Source organism: Pygocentrus nattereri, chromosome 18, assembly GCF_015220715.1.
Source record: "Pygocentrus nattereri isolate fPygNat1 chromosome 18, fPygNat1.pri, whole genome shotgun sequence".
Lineage (NCBI taxonomy): Eukaryota > Metazoa > Chordata > Actinopteri > Characiformes > Serrasalmidae > Pygocentrus > Pygocentrus nattereri.
Genome location: NC_051228.1, coordinates 8,816,675 through 8,843,556, shown reverse-complemented (window position 1 = coordinate 8,843,556; position 26,882 = coordinate 8,816,675). Strand labels below are relative to the sequence as shown.

At 39.9% G+C, this 26,882-nt stretch overlaps 1 protein-coding gene across 2 annotated transcripts in view; it reads right to left on the bottom strand.

Annotated features, from left to right (window-relative positions):
- Positions 1-13,964, bottom strand: part of opn4xa (opsin 4xa) — a 51,139-nt gene extending 37,175 nt beyond the window's left edge. Inside the window, exon 1 of one of the 2 annotated variants that reach the window (XM_037547548.1) lies at positions 13,866-13,964. The gene's annotated coding sequence lies outside the window, so the exon portion shown is untranslated. Of the gene's footprint in view, positions 1-953; positions 1,030-13,865 lie in introns of those variants that run through there. The other variant, XM_037547549.1, reaches the window with a different exon arrangement.
- Between the last annotated feature and the right edge of the window lie 12,918 nt (positions 13,965-26,882).

The window sequence follows — 26,882 nt, the reverse complement described above, 5'->3', positions numbered from 1 at the left end:
GCAATGGTATGACAGCATTAGACCCATGCAATCATTACTGGGGAAAAACATGAAATGTGGCAAAAGTTAGGGCACATTTTATAATTAATGTTTTTTTCTTCTCAAATAAATTAAGGCTGCATTGTGCAAGAGAAGTAGTGCTTCTCAAAGTCAGAAGGAAAAAAAACATGCTAAAAAAGTTTATGTGCTGCTGGAAGTCACCCTGAAATAGTAAATTAAGTCACGTGACTTTTTCTGACCATATTATACACCTTTACAACTAACGTCACACTCAGAAAGAAGGCCTGGTTCAACGTTTAGGCCTCAAATACAAATGAGCATTATGTTGATAGTAGATCATTCTCTTACATGTTGTTCATTACATTTAGTTTAACTTCTCTATGACTACTCATTTAATGCACTCGCAATCCTCAGATTCATCCACCCATGGAAGGGGTCTGAAGCACAGCCTTCAAAACAAAGTGTTCTTATGCACATTGCATGCACTTACACATTTACGCCAAATTCCCAAACTTACATAGTGCAGCTTTAAGCTTAAACAGAAATTGTGCACTGAAACATGCAAAAACATGCCATATTCAAAGCAATTGTAGAGGATGTGTAACTTATTTTCACTTAGAAATCAACAAAACATTGAGAAACTTGAGAAAACAAGCGCCATTTATTGAACATAACTGCACCTTTCTACTGTCTGACTTAAACCACCTCGAACTGGGATATTTCTACAACCAAAACACAGCAGAAAGAACAAAAACGCTTATGCAAGGCTTATAAAATTGCCTTTTTTCATATAGGACAGTGCAAAATCTGGTCACACAGTGCAGGATAAAATAATAGATAGTAAACAAATCTAGTGTTGCGAAAAAGTGTGAAAAAAGCATAAAAAGCTCAATTGCGAATGCATAGAAAGCCTCATTGCTATCATATAATCCACAAATGAAGATGTCTTTTACCTTTCTCCTCTGTGCTGACCCTGCGTCTCTAGGGAACGGACGAGGTGGACATGCAGCGTTTTCTGCGCAGCATGTGAGAGAGCAGCTGAGCGAGCGAGAGGCTGGAGGAGGAGATTGAGCTTGGAGGGTGAGCAGAGCTCAGGCTGCTGCCCCGCTATAATCCCATCCAGCGGGAAGGCAATCAGCTGCCCTCACACCCGCTCACCCACACTGCTCACCCGCCGCATTGATTTCCTATCCGCTGTTGTCACATCCTATTCTTAACAATCTGTTAACCCTCATAAACTCCCTTCATTATATTCTGCCCCTTGGTGAACTTTTTCCTTCTCTTGTAAACCACTTTTAGTATGATTTAGATCAAGGGTGTCAAACTCAACCACTAAAAGGGCCATATTAAAGAATGTCAAGTCTGTAGGGCAGCTGTGTTCTTATTTTGTTTTTACTTATTTTGCCACAAGCCTAACTGGCCACTGTTCATTCGAAATACACCAAAACTACAACAAAAATAGGCACTTAATACTTGAAAGATTAAAAGATAAATTGTTTTATATAAAACAACAGACTACATTATGTGCAAATCACTGTTAGGCCTCTTCAAATGTCCCCAAAAATACACTAGAAACTACTGTTTTTTTTTTTAATTGGCAGTTTGCTTGAACTAGACCCCTGGTATCCTTTTATTTGTTGTTTTTGCGGAGCTGTCCCATAGATCACTGTTGGGGAGGGGGTGGGAGCACACATTACATTGCAGTGTATGCTGGGAACTGTAGTGCAGTTCATGGTGAAATAGGCTAATATTAATAGAAAATTCGAATACAATGCAGGCTGAATAGGATTGTGCCAGTGGGCTAACTTGGCCCAAAGATTTTTGGGGAAAAAAATCCAAAAATAGTAAATAGTAAATTTTACTAAAGTATCCACAATACACATGCTAATATGCAGTAACATATCTGTGTCCCCACAGGGTTTTCAATATCAAGAATGACATGAATTATATTTAAAACACAAAAAGGAATGTGGTTTGGCCGCATAAGCAACTGCAAAAGTTTGAATGACCCTGGCAAATAACATTTTGTTGATTTTGTGGAAATACTTCAACACATTCTCTATACACAGTATGTTCCCCATAAGTTGTGCACCAAAGTTTGCAGAAAAACTTTGCCAAAGGTTTGTAAAGGACATAGTAACTTATTTTAACACCTTCTTTTACAGTCCCTTATGTTCTACCTATTAACCAGGTAAGTGTGTGGTACAAACTCCAAAGTACTAGATAACTTTTGGCTAATCTCATGGCTAAGACAGTCTAACTAGTGGAATGCTAAACAAGTTCTAGGTTTCCAAAGTGCCAAGAAATTATTGGGTAAAATTATATTAATCAGACAATTTGAAGTGAATGTTTATGCAGGTGAAAAAAAAATAAATCAGAAAAACCTCAAAGTACCAGGTCAGGTAGATATATGAGATAAAAAGGCAGAACTTAGTACATACATGTCCACTGAAACACAGTCTGGGCTGTAAAAGTAAGTAATGATTCCTTGTATAGTTTTACTTTAACATTTTCCAGTTTACATTCTGGCTTAAAGCCGCACCATGTAAGTTGCAGGGATTTGGAGACCTCTCTGGTGGAACTGTGTAATTGCATGGAAGGTGTGGAAGAATACTGAGGACTGTGCTTCAGACCCTTGCTTGAACGGCTGCTTCTGATGACTGCGAGTGCAGTGAAGGACTTGTTATCTAAGGATGTGAGTAAATGACTTCTGTCATCATATCGTGGTCAGTATGATATTGTTTTTGTTTGGCATTTCAGTGTAATTTGTTTAAATTGCCCTGCAACATACCATCATGTTACCTAGAACAGTTACAGAGCGCTTTTATATCTTTTGTACCTCACACTTTCCTGGTTATTACCTAGAAAGTGTTAACCCTAGTTTTACAAAGAAAACCATCCATCCACCCATCCATCCACCCATTTTCTAAGCCGCTTCTCCGTCAGGGTCGCGGGGACAAAGAAAACCAACAAAATTATTTAGGTGTTCAAACTCTCATATATAGCAAGAACCATTAGTGATGTACTGCATTAAATGCATGATTATTTTGATATTATTTGGAATTATTGTTTACAAATACACTGTATATGCAAACAATATAGCTGTTTAATATAGACAAAAACACTACAGTTCATTTATGTTTAAAAATATCCTGAAATTTTATTTTGGCTAAGGAAGAGTGCATACATCACTGATCATTATTCTAATCAGGTATAACATTCCCAAATCAATACAATCCAATCACCATTTTCAAGTGATACATTTTAACACCCCTCAAAATGAATAAAACCACCCTTGCCATGATGCAGCCATCATCTCTAATGAGGATAGATGTGTAGAACGTTTTTGGAGGCCCACATCTTCAAACAGATGTTAAATATCTAAAGATCAAAAATAAATAATGCACAGGTGCAAAAACAAGCTCTGGCTCAATATTTAAAGGTAAAATGCAAAATCAGCATTATTTCTGTGCTCGGGGAAGGGTATCCAAGCACAAATGACATGACAAAATGTTCCGCCACACCTTGTGTGCAATTACACATTTCCATCAGAGAGGTCTCCAAATCTCAGTCTTACATAGTGCAGCTTTAAAATGTAGTCCCCTGGGACTTTTTGTAACTTTTTTTTTGTAGCTCTAGGAATCTAAGGGTTAATTTGACATTTCTAAGGGAAATGTGGCCTGTGCAAAAATGAAAAATTCTGTTCTGTTTTTCTCCAATATGTTTTCTCAGCACAGAAATTCATCACTGTGCACCACAATGTACAGAAAATTCTAGAAAAATATAATATTTATATAAATATAATATTTAAGTTCTGTGTTAACTTGTTTTCACTTCACAATTTGCATGTGACTTTGTAAGCAAAGTCGACTCACTGCATATTTTGGGTAAAAAAGGAACGAATTGGATGAGGTGAGTGTAGAAGTGTAAAATGAGCTTTTGTGCAGTGTTGGTGGGGGTTCAGCTGAACAGTAGGAGCGACTGTAACATATTGCTGCAAATAATTCACATGTGCAAATTCAGCCCTAAACCTCTTAGACAGAGAACCCCATATCGTATGATAGAACAGAATGTGCATCGTCCTCATAGTGAGGATTACAGAAATGACAGAAACACCAGCAGGAAACACAGAGATGAGTTGTGTGTAGCGGCAGGTCATTTTTCAATGGCTGTGTCTTACGTTTCCGTAATAAATTCTTAAAACAGGTGCTGATTTTTATTACAACATAAATGGACAAAGAGCAAATAAAGTTTCAGCCTCTGTCATTTCGCTCGGCCTTCATGCCATTTAACACATTTGTAGAGTTTGTAGGTCAGATGGGAGTCTGAAGATGTATCCCATCTCCCCATGGGCAGCAGCCGTAGTGCCACAGAGCATTAAGCCTTTTAAACAAGCAGCCATGTGTGACTCCTTAGAGAGGAGAGATTACACAGATAAAAGCCTCCTCACTTTTATCATCTTACACTTCAAAAGCACCACTAGCTCTCCTCCGCTGCCCCCTCGCCGAGATCTACACATTCACGGATTGAGATGCCACTGAAGCTCTGAAGCATCAGATTTCAAATATCAAAAAGTCGACTGTCTCAACACCAGCATATGAATATATGGAGGCCAATAAGGCTGTAAAGCTCAACTGCTTGATTAGCATTGGTAAAAGTCCAGGGGACAGTGGCACTGTAAGGGAGGTTAGACCATTCCAGGGGTCCTGAAGAGACAAGGGCCTACAAAGATCGTGGCTTTTTTTTGTCACATGATTTTTAGGCAAACTGCAACACTTAATTCATTAAGTAATAATTAAAGAAGGGTTTTAGATACAGTGCTAGCCACAATGCATCATTCTGGCACCCCTCCAGTGAGCCCCTCTGGGTCAACGTTCATTACATTTATGGCATTTGGCAGATGCTCTTATCCAGAGCGACTTACAACTTGATCATTTTACACAGGTAGGTGAAGGTAGTGTTAGGGGTCTTGCCCAAGGATGGGTATAGTGTAGGGTGCCTGCCTAGATGGGAGATCGAACCCCCTGTCTACAGTGTAGAAATCAGAGGTGTTATCTACAACACTACACCAACCACGATCAGTGGTATAGCTGGTCAAGGCACGTCAGAAGGCCCAGTTTTTCGTTCAAATGAAAAACAAGTGAGGCTTTCAAAAAGCAGCACTGGGATGGCATATCAATGGTACATAATGCTAGTAACAAACAACCAAAAGATGGGCAAATGAGGTAGCTTGTAGCTCATTTGTGACCTCATTTGTGATTCCATGTGACCTTCATAGAAAAAATATACATATGCCAAATATATTTATCAAATACATTTTTGCAAAGTATGCAAATGACCAAAATACTTGTTATTAGATTTTTTACTTGTTATTATTTTTATCTAATGTTTAAGTGTATGTAGTTTATTAAAGGTTACAGATATAACTAAATATACACCATTGTACATATGCAGGAAGACGGCGCTCACACAAAATGTATTTCAAATAAACAAGATATCAATTCACAGCTGCATTTTCACAGTGAAGCAATACCTACAACATTTGCTATTACTAAAGCATTACAATACAAAGTCATTTCAGAAGGTATTCCAGACAGTAAAGTGCATTAGACAAGTATGTTGGCTATTTTCATACATTATCAAGAGTATTTAATCAATATATTTACATGCATTTATTTTTGTATGGCACTTTTCTACATGAAATATTTCCTTGTACATCGCAGGGCAGACAGACACATTCACTCACACCTAGGAGCAATTTAGCATGTCTAATTGGCCTGACTGCAGGTCTTTGGACTGTGGAAGGAAACCACAGAATCCGGAGGAAACATGTAACTCCACACAGAGACGACCGTGGTTGACCGGCCAGGAACTCAAACCCAGGCCCTTTTTGCTGTGAGGCGACAGCACTACCCACCGTGCCAAAGTGCCGCCCAGAGAGAAATCAGTATCTCAAAAAAAACAACAGTAAAAATGACTTAGCATCTCAAAATAATGACTCATATCACTAAATAATTGCAAAGCAGCACTTAATAACTAAAATAATGTACTGGATTTTTATTTAAATGGCAAGAATAGACAACATAACAGACATCTGCATGATGAATTGAAGCTTTTTAGGGGGGCTTTTCACTGTTTATAACATACGCTACTATCACAGGTTTAACAACAGCATTGTTTTCCTTTGGACAGTGTTGACAAAGACTGCCCCTTATTTCTGCCCTAAAAAGTCTCCATTCCTGTTCCGTGTCCAAGCTGGATAAGGGCTGTCTGGCTGGTGTTTCTCTCTCTCTCTCTCTCTCTCTCTGTTTGTCTCCACCATCGTTTGCTTCCTATCTCTGCTATAGGTTGGGTGCAGTGTCAGTCGTCATTAGAGGCTTGACGTTTACCATTTGACAACCAATCATTGTTCAGAATTCTGGCCCTGGAGGAGAGACCTGAACTTTAAGGCAGCCCAGCAAAGCTTGTTCAGAGGTCTGCATTCTCTCTGTGCTCCAAGCTGTTTTGTGTGCTCCTGGTCATTGTTACTACTGTATATGACACAGACACATAAGCTTAGTACTCCTGTAGTTTTTTGTACATATGCGATAGCTTTGTCTTGCCACATAGAGATTTGCCTAGTCCATGTCAGCTTGTGTTTTCGTCCCTTTGATTTGCTTTCATCTGTTTATGCACTTTCTCTCTCATACGCTGCTGTGCTTTCTTGGGGTTCTGGACAGGTTAGAGGGGTGCATTCATACATTTTTACCCCCATTTAGCTCAAAAATTCTATCCAGACGCGTATCCTCAGTATGAGATCATGTCTGGCTCCACAAGACTACATCAGTGCAGTGTTCAGGCAAAGCCGTATAGTATCACACCCCTAGTGACCAACAGCTGAAAATGAATAACGCACCAGTGCTAAGACATATCATAATTTGTCTCACCATAATTAAAAAAAAAACACCATAATTTTCATCATAATTGGCACAAGTGACAGACGGAGGCCGGTATAATGGAGAAAAAGCTGGAGTAGTGTTAGTTTGTTTAATTAAAGTTTTTGTATAATGGGTAAAAAAAAACCTGCCTGTGAAGTGACCTGAGATTTGTTTTTCTCCTATTAACTATGTCAAGATGATTTTCTTGAGATAGTTAAAGGATAATTCTTTTTTGACAAGCAGGTTATTCATGTATTCACCTATAGCTATTAAGTTGTCCAGAAAGCTGTTGCTGCTCTTGAATGAAAACCATACACATTCCAGTGGCTCTCTGATGTAATATAATGATGTCTGTTGGTGAGCACCATCTGTCACTTGAGCCAATTATGATGAAAAAGGATGGAGTCAAGAGATTCAAATGTTAACTCCAAGCATTTCGACTCTGAAAGTTGTTTTTTTTATCTTGAGAAAATTCTCAATCTTTGGGTAATTATCTTGACATATCCTGAGAAATTTAGAGGATTCTTATTCTTATTCCAAGATAATCATCTTGAGATGATTCATTTGAGAAAAAAAAGGTCCTTTAACAGGTAGGAGTTTTATTTTAATCCATTACAGAAAATCCCATGTCATATTTTTTCCTATGTCCTTTCTGGGACTCATAGCATTTTCTTCATGATTAGGGTCACAATAAATAATGACTAGAAAGAGTTCAAGCAAAGAAAAGCAAAAATAAACTTCACTTTTCACAGAATGTTATGGAAAATAGGATGAGGCTGAAGTTGGCTTCTTATTTGCCAGCTTGTTATTCATATTTTCTGCTCCACCTTAAATGTTACAGCAGCTACATTCTGACACCAGTGCAACTGCTGCATCATTTAAGGTGCAACAGAAAGTTTGGGTAAAAATGCAACTTTGTGATGGGAGGAACAGAAGATAAAATCCAGCTGCTCCAGAATGAAAACTTTACTTTAGACCTCATTAACTGGCTTATAATGGTTCACTTTTGAAAAATGATGACCTTCCCCTCATCCTGCAGCCTGTTTAACCTTGAGGTCCCTTCAGCAGACTCATTTTGTGAAATCTGACAGTGAGATGTGTTAAACAGCCACATATACTATATATACCAGAGATGTGGACTCAAGTCATATGACTTGGACTCAAGTCCAACTTGAGTGATGAATTTGATGACTTTAAGATCAAAATCCAGAAAAGCTTGGGACTCGACTTTGACTTCAACACCAGTGACTCTGATTCGGACTTGAGCGTCATGACTTGGAAAGACTCAAGACACAAAGTGGAAGTAACATGGAGAGTCCGACTGCAGGCGGGTCGATTATTTGTCATGTAAATGGATTTGTTTCCTGCAGTAAATTGAATAAACAACAACGACGTCAGATGCCTGTCACTGTGCTTATGCTTGGTTTATTTTGGAAGAGAAGTGAAGCATATTGAGTTCAAGTTTGCCTCCTTAAGCTGGAGACAAGCAAAGCTTTAACAGCATCAGTGCACCTTCATTCAGCACATAACTCTAGTCTTACTGCAGAAGCTCACCGGGCGAACTGACCATTTTCCTCATGGTAGCAAAACAAAAGACAAACATCGTCTCTGACCACTTTTAAGAGCTTCTGCAGGTAAAACAAACGCAACCTTCACCACTGAAGTTGACTTTTTATTCTCCAATTTCACATCTGAATTTGTCTTTGCACCCTGAATGGTGCAGCAGTCACACTCCAGCGCTTCACTGCTGTACCATTTAAGACGCGACAGAGAATTCAATCATCATTTTGCTGTCTCTTCTGTAAACTTTGCTCAGGTTGGTCATTTTTGGTTTCTCTTGTTGCCTGAATTCAATTCAAACTAGCGGTGGTTCTCAGCTGGCTGAGCTAATCTTAGTGCTGAGCTAGTTTTTATTTCAATCCTGTGCACTCAATGTTCCCAAAAATCATCAAAAATGATCTTTGAATATAGAGTTGTTTTTTTTTTTTAATTAAGTTCAGTTGTACTTTTAAAATTAGTTTCATGTGTAGCTGCACTACTCTTTGTGTATACCAGTATGTCTGTCATGGTTATCTGTGTACCATGGATTTAGCATTTTAGTTGGAAGAGTATAAAAATCAAAATAATAAAAAACGAATATACAGCAATACATTGCTAATATGTTGTCATTAAAAGGCTACAGTACTGTTACCAATATGCAGTGCTATGGCCTTAAATCAGCTGAAGAATGCAGACTGACTTGTTTAGAACTTGATCACTAGGAATATTGACTTGGCTCAGGACTTGAGTGTGAAGACTTGAGACTTACAACTTACGTGCAACTTAGTGACTTGTTCCCACCTCTGATATATACTCTATTCTTTAGGCTTTCTAGGTGAAATCTATGAATTTTCATCAAATCACTACAATCTGTAGCTACTCTCTAACTCTGTTTAAGATGGTTTCATCTCTGCTACGTATGTCCCTTTATCACTGCCTCCAGTGCTGTCTTGGTTAAAATTAAGTTGAATCGAGCAGTTGACTCCATCGATTCCTGCAGCAGGAGGAACATCACTTTTGAAGGCCCCCATCTTCTGGCTGACGGCTTCAAATCTCTAAATTTGGCCTCAGACTTACTGATACATAGTGAACAATGAGTGTATCAGAGATCTGCCTTTACTTTGCCTTTAATTGTACCATTTGCACTACAGAATAGCAAAGCTGACAGACAACCGGTCTTAATTTTACTCAGACCTTCGAAAGCCATTGTGAAGGCCTGTGAAATAAGTCCTAATAGCATGAAAAATCTTTATGAATCTTTCTTGGAAGGCAATTTGCTGTGAATTACTGTCCACTTTCAGATACTACTGTTGCTTTTACCATAGTTGCTTCTCTCTTGTACACATTTTGGGTTTCCACCCCTGTGTTTTCCTAGACTGCATTTTGCCTTATTATCTGAAGGCTGTGAGAAGGACATGACCACCAGCTGATCTCCTAGGTCTACTCTCCACATCTCCTGCAACAAAGCACATGCTTGTTTCCCCAGGAAAACACAGACAAGAAGCTATTTCAGTTGTAGACAGACGTAAAACAATAATGAAAGGAGCAGTTAAAGGCGCCTATTCAGCTGCAAGTGAACTGCCCAAAGCACACTTCGCTTTTCTGAACTCTTGGTATCTCACGTTAGATCAGATTTAGAACACACGGAAAAGGGGGCTCAAAGTTTCAGTGGACAGTGAAGATGGGCTGGACTTCTAACAACAGCCACTCACTATACACCTCTATATAGTATGAGCAAAACAGGACACTGTCGCACTCAGTTTGAGGTTCATGGCCTTTGTGAATTAAAGGGGAATCCCACTGAATTTTTCATAATTAAATGGTTAAGATGTAAACCGAGTCATTCAGAGTGGTTTGGTGTGAAATGCTCTAGTCTAGAGTTCACAGTGGTGGCGATAAGAACCAGACGTCCACCTCTAAAAGCTCCCTCACAGAAAGTTATTACATGAACCTTTATTACATTGTGACCCCTGGTTCCCATTGCCACCACTGTAAAGACACATACACATCTTCTAAACTGCTTATCCTTCTGGGTCGTTGGAGCCTAACCCAGCAGTCACTGGGTGGAAGGCAGGATACACCCTGAACAGGTCACCAGTCCATCGCAGGGCAGACAGACAAACATATACATTCACACCTAGGGGCAATTTAGCATGTCCAAACAGCCTGACTGCATGTCTACAGACACGGGGAGAACATGCAAACCCTGGTCGCCTGGCCCAGGACAAACCCAGGCCCTTTGGGCTGTGAGGCAACAGCGCCACCCACTGCACCACCATGCCGCCCCACTGGAAGGACATCTTTTTAAAAAGAAACCACTCTGAATGACTTTGTAGACATTTGTTTGAAATCCCAATCATTATTCTCATCAGAGAATGATATAATAACAGTTAGGTTTAATGCTTATACACTGACCGGTCACTTCATTAATTAACCTCCTTGTATTACTCATTACCAACTCATTGTCCATAATATAATATAGATTCACTTTGCAGTTCTACAATTACAGACTGTAGTCCATCAGTTTCTCTGCATACTTCATTTCATCTTTGCCTGAATTACCCCCAGAGGACCATCATGGAGCAGGTATTATTTGGGTGATGAATCATTCTCAGCACTGCAGTGGCACTGACATGGTAGTAGCATGTTAGTGTGTGCTGTGTTGGTCTGAGTGGATCAGATACAGTAGTGCTGCTGGAGTTTTAAACATCTCAGTGTCACTGCTAGAATGAGAAAGGTCCACCACTGCTGGAATGAGAAATGTCCACCAACCAAAAACCTCCAGCCAATAATGTCCTTTGACCTTTTACAGGTTAAAGAAGATTTAGAAATCACTGCTTTCAGTTTTTTCTTCCCTGTTTTTCCATTTTTATTCCCAAAAGACACAGCAGTGCTACTGGAGTTTTAAACATCTCAACCACCAAACATGACCACCAACCAAGAACCTCCAGCCAATAATATCCTTTGAGCACTGTATATATACAACCCCAATTCCAGTGAAGTTGGAACATTGTGTAAAACATAAATAAAAACAGAATACGATGATTTGCAAATTCTTTTCAACCTATATTAAATTGAATACACTACACAGACAAGATATTTAATGTTCAAACGGATGAACCTTATTGTTTTTTGCAAATATTCACTCATTTTGAATTTGATGCCTGCAACACGTTCCAAAGAAGTTGGGACAGGGACATGTTTACCACTGTGTTACATCACCTTTCCTTTTAACAACACTCAATAAGTGTTTGGGAACTGAGGACACTAATTGTTGAAGCTTTGTAGGTGGAATTCTTTCCCATTCTTGCTTGATGTACAACTTCAGTTGCTCAACAGTCCGGGGTCTCTGTTGTCGTATTTTTCGCTTCATAATGTGCCACACATTTTCAATGGGAGACAGGTCTGGACTGCAGGCAGGCCAGTCTAGTAGCCGCACTCTTTTACTACGAAGCCACGCTGTTGTAACACGTGCAGAGTGTGGCTTGGCATTGTCTTGCTGAAATAAGCAGGGACATCCCTGAAAAAGACGTTGCTTGGATGGCAGCATATGTTGCTCCAAAACCTGTATGTACCTTTGCCATGGGCACTAACACACCCCCACACCATCAGAGATGCTGGCTTTTGAACTGTGCACTGATAACAATCCAGCTAGTCCTTTTCCTCTTTGGCCCGGAGGACACGACGTCCATGATTTCCAAAAACAATTTGAAATGTGGACTCGTCAGACCACAGGACACTTTTCCACTTTGCATCAGTCCATCTCAGATGAGCTCGGGCCCAGAGAAGCCGGCGGCGTTTCTGGGTGTTGTTGATATCTGGCTTTCGCTTTGCATCGCAGAGTTTTAACTTGCACTTGTAGATGGAGCGACGAACTGTGTTCACTGACAATGGTTTTCTGAAGTGTTCCTGAGCCCATGTGGGAATATCCGTTACAGAATGATGTCGGTTTTTAATGCAGTGCTGCCTGAGGGATCGAAGGTCACGGGCATTCAGTGTTGGTTTTCTGCCTTGCTGCTTACTTGCAGAGATTTCTCCAGATTCTCTGAATCTTTTGATGATATTATGGACTGTAGATGATGAAATCCCTGAATTCCTTGCAATTGCACATTGAGAAACGTTGTTCTTAAACTGTTGGACTATTTGCTCACGCAGTTGTTCACAAAGTGGTGAACCTCGCCCCGTCCTTGCTTGTGAACGACTGAGCCTTTCAGGGATGCTCCCTTTATACCCAGTCATGACACTCACCTGTTTCCAATTAACCTATTCACCTGTGGAATGTTCCAAACAGGTGTTCTTTGAGCATTCCTCAATTTTCCCAGTCTTTTGTTGCCCCTGTCCCAACTTCTTTGGAATGTGTTGCAGGCATCAAATTCAAAATGAGTGAATATTTGCAAAAAACAATAAAGTTTATCTGTTTGAACATTAAATATCTTGTCTTTGTTGTGTATTCAATTGAATATAGGTTGAAAAGGATTTGCAAATCATCATATTCTGTTTTTATTTATGTTTTATGTATATATATATATATATATATATATGTATTTAAAATCATTATTAATTAATATTCTCTAATTTAAAATTTTTATTTTATAATATTATTCAAATATTAACACTTTTCTCACACAAACTACACAAATACATAGATTTTCAAAATGTGTCTTGGGTGCCCAAGACTTTCGCATAGTACTGTGTGTATATATATATATATATATATATATATATATATATATATATATATATATACACAAATATACACATCATCGCTGTCCATTGAAAAACAAGCATCTCTAAAATAGTAACATTACAGGAGAAGGCAAAACACTCCTATCTTTCAATGTGAGTCAATGCAAAGATATTTTGTTCAAAGGGATTTTAAAGCATTTCTTTTTGTCCGTTCACCATTAAATTTTGCACAGGACAGGTGGTGTTTTGAAATGATGAAGAAAAAAAAATTTCAAAAGAGATACATGGTTTCCATTGGACAGCAGAAATATATTCAAACCCATATATAGTTTTATATATATATATATATATATATATATATATATATATATATATATATATATATATATACATATATATATATTCTTATATTGTTAAATTTAAAAATGAATGTAAAGCACTTTTATACTATACATTTTAGACTATTAATCTCCTTGTCAGAAAATTTTGATACAGTGTAAAAAAATGATTTTCAAATTACATCTGAAACTGAAAAATGACCAAAATGAAGATGCAAAATTTTGTTCCCACAGTGACAATACATTATACATACACAGGTTTAATATAACGTATATAACCCTTTATATATACCTTGAGATATTAAATCAAAAATACTTCTCTGTGCAGATTATAAGCTTGAAATCCATGTTTTTATTGTATATAAAATAACACAAAATAACTTACCATCAGTGTGTTTCCCAGCTGTGGGTCCTGCTGTCTTTAGCCTTAACAGATCTCTCCCAGACACGGATCTCCCGCTGAAGCCTTCTGCTCACAGCTTCTCTGTTGGACAGCAGTCTTGCGTGCACAGTGGCTCAGGTCTCTGTGAGTGAGAATGGCTCATCAGCATTCACTCTGGAGGACTGAGAGCAGACGAGGTGTGAAAGGAGTTGCTGGGTGATCCTGAAGCTGCAGCTGCCTGTGCTGCTCGGCCCCCTAAGAAGCTCTGAGATGCTCAGTGAGAGCAGGCGAGCATGAGCCCCTTTAACACTCCGCCTGCAGCTGCTAACTAGACTTGGCAGAGCGTTCAGAGCATGATCCCAGCCTTGCCTCTTCTCAGTGGCGAGGAACTTCAAACCATGATTCTACTGTTAGTTATGCATGACATCACAGTCGTGATAAATTGACAAGGCCCGATTAAGTTAAGTTAAGTTGTTATTTCCATTTTTACTCCCAACTTTCTGGGAGTTGGGGTTTGTAAACAAACTCATTCATAGTAGTTTGATGCGAAATGATTCACTGTAGAGAAATTTACTGTTGCTGATTTCTGTACAGTTGCGCTGAACCAGGGTTTTGAATGTCTACAACACAAATGTCTACACAAATTTTATTTACTAACGAAAACAACCAGTGAACCACATGACCTTTGAGCTTTTATATGTAATGCTCATATATAAAATTGTGGAAAATCTAAAAAAAAAAAAAGTTTATTACTTATTGGGTACTATTTTGCCTTATAATCCCTGCTCTTTGTCATAAATAGATAAAATTTGTAGCAATTACATATATAAACTTACTGTGAAGGAGCATTTAGAGACATTAAACTCTTCAGATGTCTGGTTCCTATCACTACCACTGGGAACAGTTCTGACTCTGCTTCTCTCTTGGCTGAATCAACTTGCTAATGAAAAGCTTGTCATGCCAAAATGATTGTGTTGTTTGTGTTTTTACCTCGTTTTACCTGGTTGTGTTTTATCACTCTATGAGGTAAAAATATGCACATACTGATTATTCAAATGGTCATGTGAACAGCACGTTCTGATTTCTTAGATCGGAGTAAAGTCTGGATATGTGATTAAGAAATCTGATAAAGACGCTGGATTTTACCTCAGTAATCAGATTTCTCAGTGCATGTGAACTCTTACTCTGATTTCTTTCGTATTTCTCAGGCTGCACGTGTGAAAACAGATGGCGTTACCAGAAACAAGAAAGCAGTGTTGCCGCTATATAAAGCAAATCAATTTTAGAGCGACACTGAAGCTCACTACATGCTTGACGAAATGAAGGATTTAAAATGTTCATCTTCTAGGTGATGTATGTTCATATTTTCAAGTAAAGTGGCACAATGTTTTCTCTTAAAAAGAAATTTGAGTTTTACATTACGTTTACATCACATCGTCTCCTGTGAGTTTATTGGCTGGTTGCAAACCAGAAATCTGATTACTGTCTGACTCATGTCGACCTGCAGTTTGCCCATTATCTGATTACTCCAGTGCATGTAAACGCTTTGATTGGATTACTGACCAAATCTGACTTTCTGTAGTTATCAGATTATTACGTGCATGTAATTGCACTCATCTTGGAGAGTCACACGTCTATGACATTTACCACTAAACGGATCAGAAAAACAAAACAAGCCATTAACCACTATTTAGCTGAGAGAAGATTAAAAATAAAAATACAACAAATAACATCATAAAGAATAATGAATAATAAATGGAGGAGCTAAAGAGAATTATGAACATCTGCACATACACACTTAAAAGAGATGGTTCTTTAGAAAAGAAGATGTTACCTTAAAGAACCATGAACACTCATCGAACCCTTTGCATGATTAAAGAGTTCTTTGTATTGTGAAAAGGTTCTTCACATTGATGGAGAATGTATATGAGTAGTATATCATAGACGTTCTGTCAAATGAACAATTTATGACCCCACCATGGCCCCCTGTGATTGACCCCCTGTGATTGACAGGTTAATTGTGATTAACAGGTCGGTTTTGGTTGACAAGTCAGGAGGGTTTTTACACACCCCCAAGATTTATGACACCTGAGTGTAAGTGTGTGTGTGGTTTGCATGTATTTAAGCAGTCACCCCACTGGTGTTTTTTTTGTTGCAAAATGTCTACTGCTAGTGTAAATCAGACTTTTCTTAGAGATTCTACAGTTACACCAGCTGTTAGTTCTAGTGGTAGTGAAACCAATTTGGATTTGATATGGTAGTGCGTTTGGTTGCAGGCCTCACAAGCACTTCAAGGGTGTTCAGATTATCCTGTTTGATTCTCTGGCTTGTGACACATGTGGGGAGGGTCAAACAGAATCACCGCCTTCCCGCGTGTTTGTTAATAGGGAACCCCAGCCATTCAAAGGGCACACAACATCAAGATAGGTCTATCACTTAAGCCGACATGTTTGAGGATTTTCTTCCAGTAGACCATCCCAACGACCACGGGCTTCTGTGGTATAGAAATGATCAAGTGCCGGACTTCGATTACGCACCACTTGACACGGGTTGTGGCGTTGTGAAGTGGAACACCCCAGTCAACTTCAACATTCATGCCTGTTTGAGCCGGATATCTTCTTTTTTGAAAAACACTATAAAGATATATCTCAGACATTGTTCACACCCAAATTAAAACCTGCGATAGTGGGGCTTCTAAAGTGTTTTGGAATACATCTACCTCTTCAAAAAACTCAAGGATGTGCTGAAACAGTTGACTGTGAATTACAGTGTGAGCCATACATTGTGGAAAAGCTACAGGAAATAAGAGAAAACCTGGTTGATCAAACATCCGAACAGTTTGTCGCCGTCGCTGTTGACTGTTGGAAAACAGGTTCAAAGACATGCAGTACTGTTTAAGATTGGCGATCTTGTGTGAATTTCTAAAGTCAGAGGACCATTTACAAAGGCTTATGAAGAGAACTATACACATGAATTTTTCACGGTATCAGACCGCATCCATCGACAACCGCCTGTTTATAGATTGAAAGATTATGATGGCGATATTATACAAGGTTGTTTCTTTGAACAAGAGCTGCAAAAAATTAATGTGCCTGGAGATAAAACATTCAACGTTGAAAAGATTTTAGATAGAAAAAAAAAACGGTAAAAAACATTGGTTTTAGTGAAATGGATGGGTTGGCCATCCGAATTCAATAGCTGGGTTCCTGAAAATGAAGTAGTGGACATACAAAAACCTTAAAAGACGTATCACTTTGTGAATGTGTTCATTACCACAAATGTGTTCATTACCCCCCCCCCCCACCCCCCATTCAAGTTCAATGTAGAGAGCCATACCTTTTGACCAGGGTTGAAGGTTGGCGTGTTACTGCGTCTGCGATCTGCGTGGACTTTTTGCTGGCGGATTGCCCTCTAAAGCCATACATGTGCCAAGTTCCAAACCCCCTTGCTCCTCTTTATCCAGTCGTTGACTGCCGGCATGTTAGATGACTCACCTGACCAGGGAAACAATGGGGGTTGATAGCCCAGCACGCATTAAAAAGGTGATAGAGATGTAGAGGAATGTAACAGGGAATTCTGAGCATATTCCGCCCGGGGAAGAAAGTGGCTATATTCGTTCTGATTGTTACTGCAGTAAGAGCGCAAATAACGACTTATTTCTTGGTTCAGTCTTTCCAGTTGTCTGTGAAGCGAACTGAACCCCCCCTATCAGAAACAATATCCTCAAGCAGTCCATAAAAGCAAAAAACTTCATGGAAGAGCCTCTCTGCCGTCTCTATGGCAGATGGCAGCTTCTTGAGGGGAATCAATCTGCAGGCTTTGGAAAATCGGTCTATGGCAACCGAGTTTTCTGGAATAGAATGCACAGGGGTGGAGTTCAGCAGAGTTACCATGCCTTTTGGAGAGAACAGCTCCGATACCTGTCTCGGAAGTGTCCACTTCCACCAGGAAAAGGAAGGGAGGGGTCGGAGTGGCAGAGAATTGGAGCAGTGGTGAAGCTCCGTTTGAGTGAGAAAAATGCAGATTTTAACATGTAAGGGTCAATATTGATTGTTCTGGTGATTGATTATTGAGTTGCCCCTTTGTTTTTCTGATGACACAAAACTTTTGTTTTCCATAGGTTTGACCCAAAAAACTCATCAGTGCTGTCAACGTTTACTTCCAAGGGATGGACACAGAATGGACAAAGCTCATGGTCCTAACAGGCTCTTAGGTGGAAAAGAAGAACAGTACAAACATACTAATGTAAGGATGTCCCAGCTGAGTTATAGTGACTCAGCTGCTGTTTCCCCAAAAGCATCTAGTAATCACTATTTCTAGAAATAAACTCTAAAATAGTTAGAGAGTAGTAGTAAAGTAGTAAAGTAAATGGTGAAAATCATAGGCAGTTTACCAGTAAGTTCCAAAACATATACGTTTTGTCTTGTGTACACCCCCCCTCCCCAATTATCACCCTCGTTTGATTATGAGGTCTTTAAGTACACCTACTTATTCATGCTATTATCTAATCAAACAATGATCAAATTATGCAGATATGGGCCACCAGCTTTAGGTAATATTTACATCAACCATCAGAATGGGGAAAAGATGTGATCTCAGTTATTTGACTGCGGCATGATTGTTGGTGTCAGATGAGCTGGTTTGAGTATTTCTATCAATGCTGATCTGAGATTTTCATGCACAAGAGTCTTTAGAGTTATTCCGAATGGCACAATAAAGCAAAAACATTCAGCGAGCATCAGTTAATGAGAGAGATCAACAGAGAATGGCCAGACTGATTCGAGCTGACAGAAAAACTATGGTACCTCAATTAACAACTCTGTATAACTGTGGTGAGCAATGCACATTAATGCACATTATGTTCAGCCTTGAGGTGGATGGGCTACAACAGCAGAAAACCACATTGGGTTCCATTTCTGTTAGCTAAGAAACTGCTGTGGGCACAGGCTCACTAAAACCTTAGCATAGCCTAGGCTGATTATACAAAAATGGGCTCATTGCCCATTTTATCAGCTCCACTTACTATACAGGTGCACTTTATAGTTCTACAGTTACATATCTGTTTCTCTGATACTTTGTTAGCCCCCTTTTACCCTGTTCTTCAGTGGTCAGGAAGTCCATGGACCCTCACAGAGCAGGTACTATTTGGGAGGTATGTCATTCTCAGCACTGCAGTGACAGTGAGGTGGTGGTGGTGTATTAGTGTGTGTTGTGTTGGTCTGAGTGGAAAAAACAAACTTTTAATGTAAGTCAATGGGACCAGGAATCCAAGTCATTTTGGGTCATTTCTTTTGGTGCATTCATCATGAAATTTACACACGATGTAAAGCCCAACAGGCATTTTCAAATTATATGAAAAACATCAAAAATGGAGCGTGTGTGTCTGTGTGTGTGTTTGTGTTTTCTGATCAACTGCATTATCACAGCACAGATGTAAGCATCAGTAACTATGTAGCTATGCTGGTGACGTAGATTTCAAGTGCGGATGCAGGAAATTGGAGATGCATCATCTTGCCTTGATAAGTTCTGCTTATCTGTAGGTTACTTTTTTGTTACAATTAGCCAGTAAGCAGTCATTAATACCAAGCACGAGCTGAGGAAGAAGCAGGATTTGATTCCAAGCAGCTAGTAAGCTTTTATCATTTTTAAGTTACAGTATCAGTGTTTCTGTTCCCTGGAAAGCTCAGCATCAGCCCAGCAGCTAAGCTGTAAAACTCACTGTTAGTTCTAGAGGCCACTGAGAGAGAGAGCAGCACCCCTTCCTTTACTGAAGCTCACCAAAGTAAGTAGGTAACAGGCGTTCCGACTCCAAATCAACCACTTGTTGAACAGTGTAAATGAAAATGACCATATTAAGCGAACTTTAGAACAGTTCAGTTAGGTACTATGTTTGGGAGTGTTGCCAGTCCTCCAGGTTTTAGCCCCTTCAGGGCGGGATTTTGGGACCTGATTTCAGGACCAGACTCTGGCTCAAACTGATACCGCAGAAGCGACTCCATTGGAAAAATAACCACAGAGGTGTTTACAGGTGCTCAAGAGAAGGGTCTGTCTGCAGACTGCAAGACAGGGGCAGAACGTGTAAGGATGGAACTAAACCTGAATGTTATATTAAACATCCAGCAAAGATTGAATGAAAAATGTAGGATATGAATATTATAAAACATGACTTCTACTGACTACTGATCAGACCCAGCTGAGAACTGTGTGGGCGTGGCTACTGAGCACCTTGATTGACAGCTCTCAACACTCCTAGCCTGGAGGAGATTGTGAGTTTGATCCCCAGTGACACTACAGCCATGTGTAGCCAGATGTCCAAGAGTACAATAGGCTTCAATGTCAGGGTGGGTAGGGTGGCCCTTCTTCTCCCCCATCACTAAGCACAGCATATTCTTCTCCAAGTATGTTGAGCTGTCCAGTGATGTGTTGTTAGGGGCAGTTGCTGGCTTACTATGTCTTGGAGGAAGCATGTGCTAGCCTTCACCCTCTGGTAGTATTGTGTAATTGGGGGAGAAAGGGCTTGTGGGTAAAATTGGGCATGGCTAAATTGGGAGGGGATGGGAAAAATGCCAAAAAAAAAAAAGTTGAATTACAGAGTTTGCATGACTAGCCGATTACTAACTGTCACACAGCTGAGTGAAAACTAAGCTCTTCACTGTCCGGGTCTGGCATCAGCAGGTCATCTAGTGGGGCAATGCCCCACTAGCCAATCTTCATACTAAGTCTACTAAAAAACCCTCAGATTTCCTCACTTTGATCAGAATGTTACACATATGGATTAACTTCTCTCTGACTGAACTCGACTTAACTGGACCCCAAGCCCAACCTCAATTTGATCCAAAAAGCATGGGCGCCAAACTTTTCCGGTCAGGGTGGCTGCAGGTTTTGATCTCAGCTCATATAACTAAGGCTATGGTCAGACTGCAGGCAAAACAGATTCTCAAATTAGAACTTTTCAAATGACTGTCTGCACCGTTATTTGGAAGTGACCAGATCGGATTTTTGTGTCCAGACATCACCAGCCTATCTTCTTGGGTTACTGTAGGAATGATGTAGGCATCAGTAACTATGTAGCAATGATTTCAAACGCGGTGCTCGTCTTGAATCCCACCACTTACGCCACTCTAGATTTGACATCATCACTTTGAAAAACATACTTTGAAATCTGATTTGAGTAGCCAGAGTGTCCAGATTGGGACGCATCATATTGGATTTCGGATTTCATGTGTTTTTTTGCTGTCCAAAATCCATCCAGATGCAATGCCAAAACTGGGCTGGCAGTCTGGACAAGGCCTAATCAATTGTTTGATGATTGAGACCTACTGATTGAAGGAGTGAATTCAGGTGGTCTTCTGCTTGATGGGAGAATCTGCAGTCATACTAGGCCTTTGTGGATAAGACTGGTGACAATAGAAAGACTAAATCTCAGAGAGCAGCAGGTCTAAATATGTTCTCTTGTTCATTTGGTCACGGACGGCTTCATTTTCAATGGTGTGGACGTCATAATCAATCAACTGCAAAAAATCAAAGCAAAAAATCTATACCAGTAATTGAGATGGATGTCCCAGAATCAGAACCTCTATTAGTTCTCAATGACTGGAATTCTGTGTTATGACAGCAACCGTTTTTCAGTGGCTAACTCCAACTCTAACAACATCTCGGGCCAAAATTAGAACATAAGCCCCAAGTTAAATTCCATTTTTGGACAGGTTTCCATTTTGGTCTTTTGCTTTCAATTGATGTCCATGACTCAGTAGCTCTTTAAACTCAGCTTGTGCTCTCGTCAAAGGGAAATCCATCACAGCCAGTGTCTAGCACATGTTCCTCGTTCCAGCTAAACACTGTGTCAGTATTTCAGCACCATCTTCCTGCAAGGTTATAGTAAGGGTATTTTTAGTGTTTTAGTCTGGCTACTGTGCATATACAGACTAAGCTTTGTTTGATTACATATTGCTTAATTGTCTACTGCCAGAGTATATCTTACTTGTATCTCTGTACCAGAGTTCCAAATCATAGGCTTATAGCCAAACTGAGAGGAAAAAAATTCGAAATGAGGTCTCCTCTCAATCTCACATACTTTTTCCTTTCCTTTATATAGCTTTGTATGACTGTAAACAGTAGTACACGCCAGAGGGAGTAACTCTCTCCCACAGAAACCACTTAGCTGCCTTTTTGGAATTCCAGCCCTTTTCCTTTGACTTCCTAACCTGATTTCAGGACCGGACTCTGGCTCAAACTGATACCGCAGACGCAACGCCATTGGAAAAATAACCACAGGGGTGTTTACAGGTGCTCAAGAGAGAAGGCTAGACTGTAAGACAGGGGCGGAATGTGTGGGGCTGGAACTAAACCTGAATGTTCTATTACACATCCAGCAAAGACATTGTGAATATTATGAATATTATAAAATATTATAAATATTAAAAAACACGGCTTAAAAACTACCGATCAGACCCAGCTGAGAACTGTGTGGGCGTGGCCATTGAGCACCTTGATTGACAGCTCTCAACACTCCTAGCCTCCACTATTCATACAGAACTAAAATCAATATCCAGCTTTTAAGGTAACTGGACAAAAAAGACAGATGTGCGGAAGGACGACTCAACATGTGAATGAAGCAACGACTGAACAGATAATGTTCATGTATAGATAAACGAAGGAACAGGTGACAGGCAGATACAGACAGTTGGTTTAGCTTGCTAGCTTGTGGTTATGCTGTGTTAGCTTTAGCCTGGTAAGTGTCTCTGACTCTGAAACTGTTTTGTGATGGGCGAGGCAAGAAACATCAGCCTTGTTATTTGTCAGTGGAAATCTTTGAGGAAATGTTACCCATTAGGACCTCCCAGTTACATCAAGAGGAGAGGAATATGGTGAAATATACTGTCATTTATAGGTCATGGGAACATTATTCAAAGGGTAAACTTACCACTTTATTGTTTGCCTGCAGGATAAAGATTAACCTAACTAGAAAGAAAACACAGATTTAAGTTCCCTGTTTCTTTAACTGTGTTAAATGGTTTGAGTGTGTTTACATGCACAGATTTCTGCAGTTATCTGATTATTCAAATGGTCATGTAAACAGCATACTCAAATTTCTTAGATCAGAGTAAGATCTAAAAATGTGATTAAGAAATCTGATAAAGTGAGCTGGATTTTAGCTCAGTAATCAGATTCCTTTGTATGTAAACTCTTACTCTGATTTCTTTCAGATTTCTTGGTCTGTGCATGTGCAAAACAGACTGGAAATAAGCAAATCAAATACATGCTTGATGAAACGTAGCATTTAAATATTCTTCCTCTTCTAGACGATGTGTGTTCATATTTCTAGGTAATTTTCAGTTGCGCAATGTTTAAAAAAACTCACGATTGGCCCCTCCCAGTCCTACATGTGCTTTTATTTTGGTCTTGTCCATGTGATTCCTTGTTTTATTTCTTCCCGGTCCTGCCCCCTTGTTTCCAGACCCTGCCCCTGATTGTAACCACTTGTGTTAACCTGTGTCTCGTTATTCCTTGAATTTAATCCCTCTGTTTTCCCCTGTTAGTTTGCTGGTCTTTGTTTGGTCTTTGTGTTGTATTGTTTAACGTCATTCTTCTGGCCTCTGTTGTGTGTTTTCCTGTGTTCATTTTCGTCATGTCTGTCCCTCGTTCTTTCCGTGTTGGCTCGTTGACCCTGGACCGTCTTGACCCTGATAATGGATTTGCCCTTAGAAAATCTTGCTTCTCTTCGTATATGCGTCCACCTCATCATCGCTCCCATGTTACAGCTGGTTGCATAGCATAAATCTGATTACTGCCTGACTCATGTTGATCCAGAGGTTCCCCATTATCTGATTATCCAAGTGCATGTAAGAGCTTTGATCGGATTACTGACAAAATCAGATTTTCTGCAGTTGTGGGATTATTAAGGCAATGTAAACGCACTCATTGTCAGTTTTGAAAAAGAAACACTTTCATGAACCACGAGCACAGAGACTGAGCATGTTTACAGTGCTCACAGAAAAAAGGAGCTGTAAATACAGACTGATATGTTATCTCAGTCATATCAGTCGACTGGAACTTTACCTCTGTAACCTGATATTTCAAATCAATTCAGTTCAACTTCTGCCAGAAAATCAAATGTGAACTGCTTGCCAGGGGGTTATTTATGTTGCTGTGTTTATACTACAGATCCTCACTAGGCAACATTTTTTCAAATCTAACTTTGGTTAATGATCGTCAAATTTCTTTAATATGGAAATGTAAGCTTTGCAGTCAAGTTTACAGTGCCTTTAAATAAACTCAACTAGACAAACTTATGAGATTTCTAATAAAATTCTGTTGCATATCCACAATATGTGCATATTTTTGTATATTTTTTCCCAGTGCAAAGCTAAAGAAACAAACTATAAATGTTCAGTGTGTTAAATAGGTTTGAAATATTTTGCTCTTACGTAAATTTGCTTTTTCACTAAACTATTCCTTTAAATGGGCTTTGAGTGGGCAGTGAAAGATAAAAGCTGTTGCTTTTATTTATTAGTTTCCTCCTACACACACAGTACATCGTGCCAGTTCTAAAAGATTCATTTTACAGTGTTAGCATCCTCTATCGTTGTTAGCACTATTAGCACCTCTGCGCTCTTTTTATGCCATCCAAAAACAGCCAATTTATCCTGTTAGCAATGAAAGCCAAGCCAGCATGAATGGACAGATCCTTAAACAAAGGGTTTTTTTCACTGTGGAACTGTAAAGAAAACGAGAGAGAGCAAAGCTAGCACTAGTAATTGATCCGGACTGTGACAAACTCATATATGCAATTAGCTGGATGAAACTGTCATTGACAGCTGCTGTTGATGCCTCCAGACTGGCCACTGCGGGGGGTGATGTGTGTGGCTTTAGTTCTGTAGGCCAGTCTATCACATACTGACAATCCAAGCACAGTTTAGCATGTGTCAAATTGGAATTTCTCCCACCAAATAAACGGATTAATGCTTCACATTCAAGGCCAAAAGAGACAGTTTCTGCTTGAGCAGGAGTTCACCTCGCCAAAATCCCGATGGCTTAAGCAGTTCAAATAAAAATATGAGAGGCATAAGCCCATAAATGGAGTTAGCATGCATAAATCTGGTGGATGAAAAAGAAAATATTACGTTACACAACAAAGTCCTGGACAAGGCTGTAAATTTGATGGGCTCTACTGCTGCGCTGTCTATAGAGATTTGGATTTAGCTCTGAAACCTCCTCAATGGAAGGCCCCATGCACTACATGGACGAGCTTGTGTAACCTAACAGGAAGGGGGTGCAAGGTAAACCATCCGCCACATCAAGCCTTCTCGGGGAGCTCTAGGATGCATACAGACTGAAAGCAAGAACTCAGGAGGGAAAATCAGAGGAAATGAGTCATAAAAGCTGCCAGCAATGGGACAGTCAGTCCATGGAGTGACGAAGAGCAGAGAGAGTGAGGTGAGCAACTGTGAGCAGAGGTCATGCTTGGAGCATAGTGGAGTGGTGCCAAGCCAGCATAGAGGAGAAGCCGCATCGTCCATCTTACTGCAGGACAAGAAACTTTTCAGGAAAGGGAGGGTGAAGAGTAATGGGTCATGGGCGTGAGGAACAAAAGCACTTCTATTGCTGGAGAACATCTATTTAGGCCGAGGCAAAGTGGACAAGTGGTCTGCAGAGGCCTTCAAGTATCCTCACAATGTTGCTATTATAAGGGGTTATGCGAGCTAATTGCCCAAGACCCATATTTTCAGGCTAGAGATATGACACAATAACCCAAACCACCAGTAGAACGTTATGACAAAGCAAATATCTAGACTTGAACTGATCCTTCACTAAGAACCTGCCACACTTTTGCCACAACTGACAAGTTTTAAAGCTGCATTAACAGCAGCAGAGCTCTTGGGAAGGTAAAGATATGGTTCTACGCACTTCGAGAATGGTAATCAGTATGTTTTACCCATTTGGTATTGTTAGATACTTCCAGTGGCAGTTAAACTAGCTAGCAAACAGTTATCAGCGGTCGCCATTTGCCAATTGGCAATTAAGCGTAATGGCACTTTGTGCTCAAATCATAGGGTTTTATCTTCTCTAGGGATCTTAGAGTTCAAAAAGGCTAGGCTAACCTGTTAATTGGCTAACCGAGGGCAGACATTTCTGCTTTTTTGTGGTGTGGGAATGTTGGGGTGTAGAGATTGCAGGACTGCACTAGTTTACATGTAGTGTGACGGCGTAGAGACTGGGTTCCCCTCGAAAAGATCAGGCTGGGCTCCAAAGTTCAACTTGCGCACATGCAATATTTTTATTTGCACACTAAACCAAGCAAAACTGAAAGAAAATACTGAAAACCATAAAATAAACAGTTGCAGTGCAATTAAAATGTCTAGAACTAACTGGATTTCTTCCAAGCATCTACACAGTCCCCTGTGGATGTTCCTGGCTAAGTGTCAGCCAGCTTGTGCCGGAGGCCACAAGGCCACATAGACACATCCTCCATTCTTCTCCCCTGAATGAATCCCCCCCTTTTCTTTTTTTTTTTAACACTCTAACCCCACCCCATCTGGTTAACCCAAACCATTCCCCAGGGCTAGTGAGGGGTTACACAAAGCAACCAATAACACAACTTCAGGACAGTAAACACAGTACAAATAATACACATAACAAGAAGCTTCCTTTTACCGGTAATCATGTTCATTTATATGAATTTACCCCAACCTTTTTTTCTGTCTTTCCCCACAGGTTCTCGGATCCCACCTTCCCCCCTTCTACAAACAGCTGGGGGCTCTAAGGGAAGCCCTGGAAAAAGCCCATGCTCCTCTGAGGATCAGGACAGAACAAGGATAAGGTAAGTATTTCTATAAATCTTTTAATGTCTTCTAGGCTCCAATCCAGTCATTGTCCCTCGTTTTATGCCCCAGTGTCCTTTCACAGTCTTCGTGATGGGACAGACTTACTGACCCCATCACATCTGGTAATAAGGCTCTTGGTGTTGCAAATCATCCATGTTTCTCCTTCCAGTGTATAAAAATTCCACTCCTCCTCCCA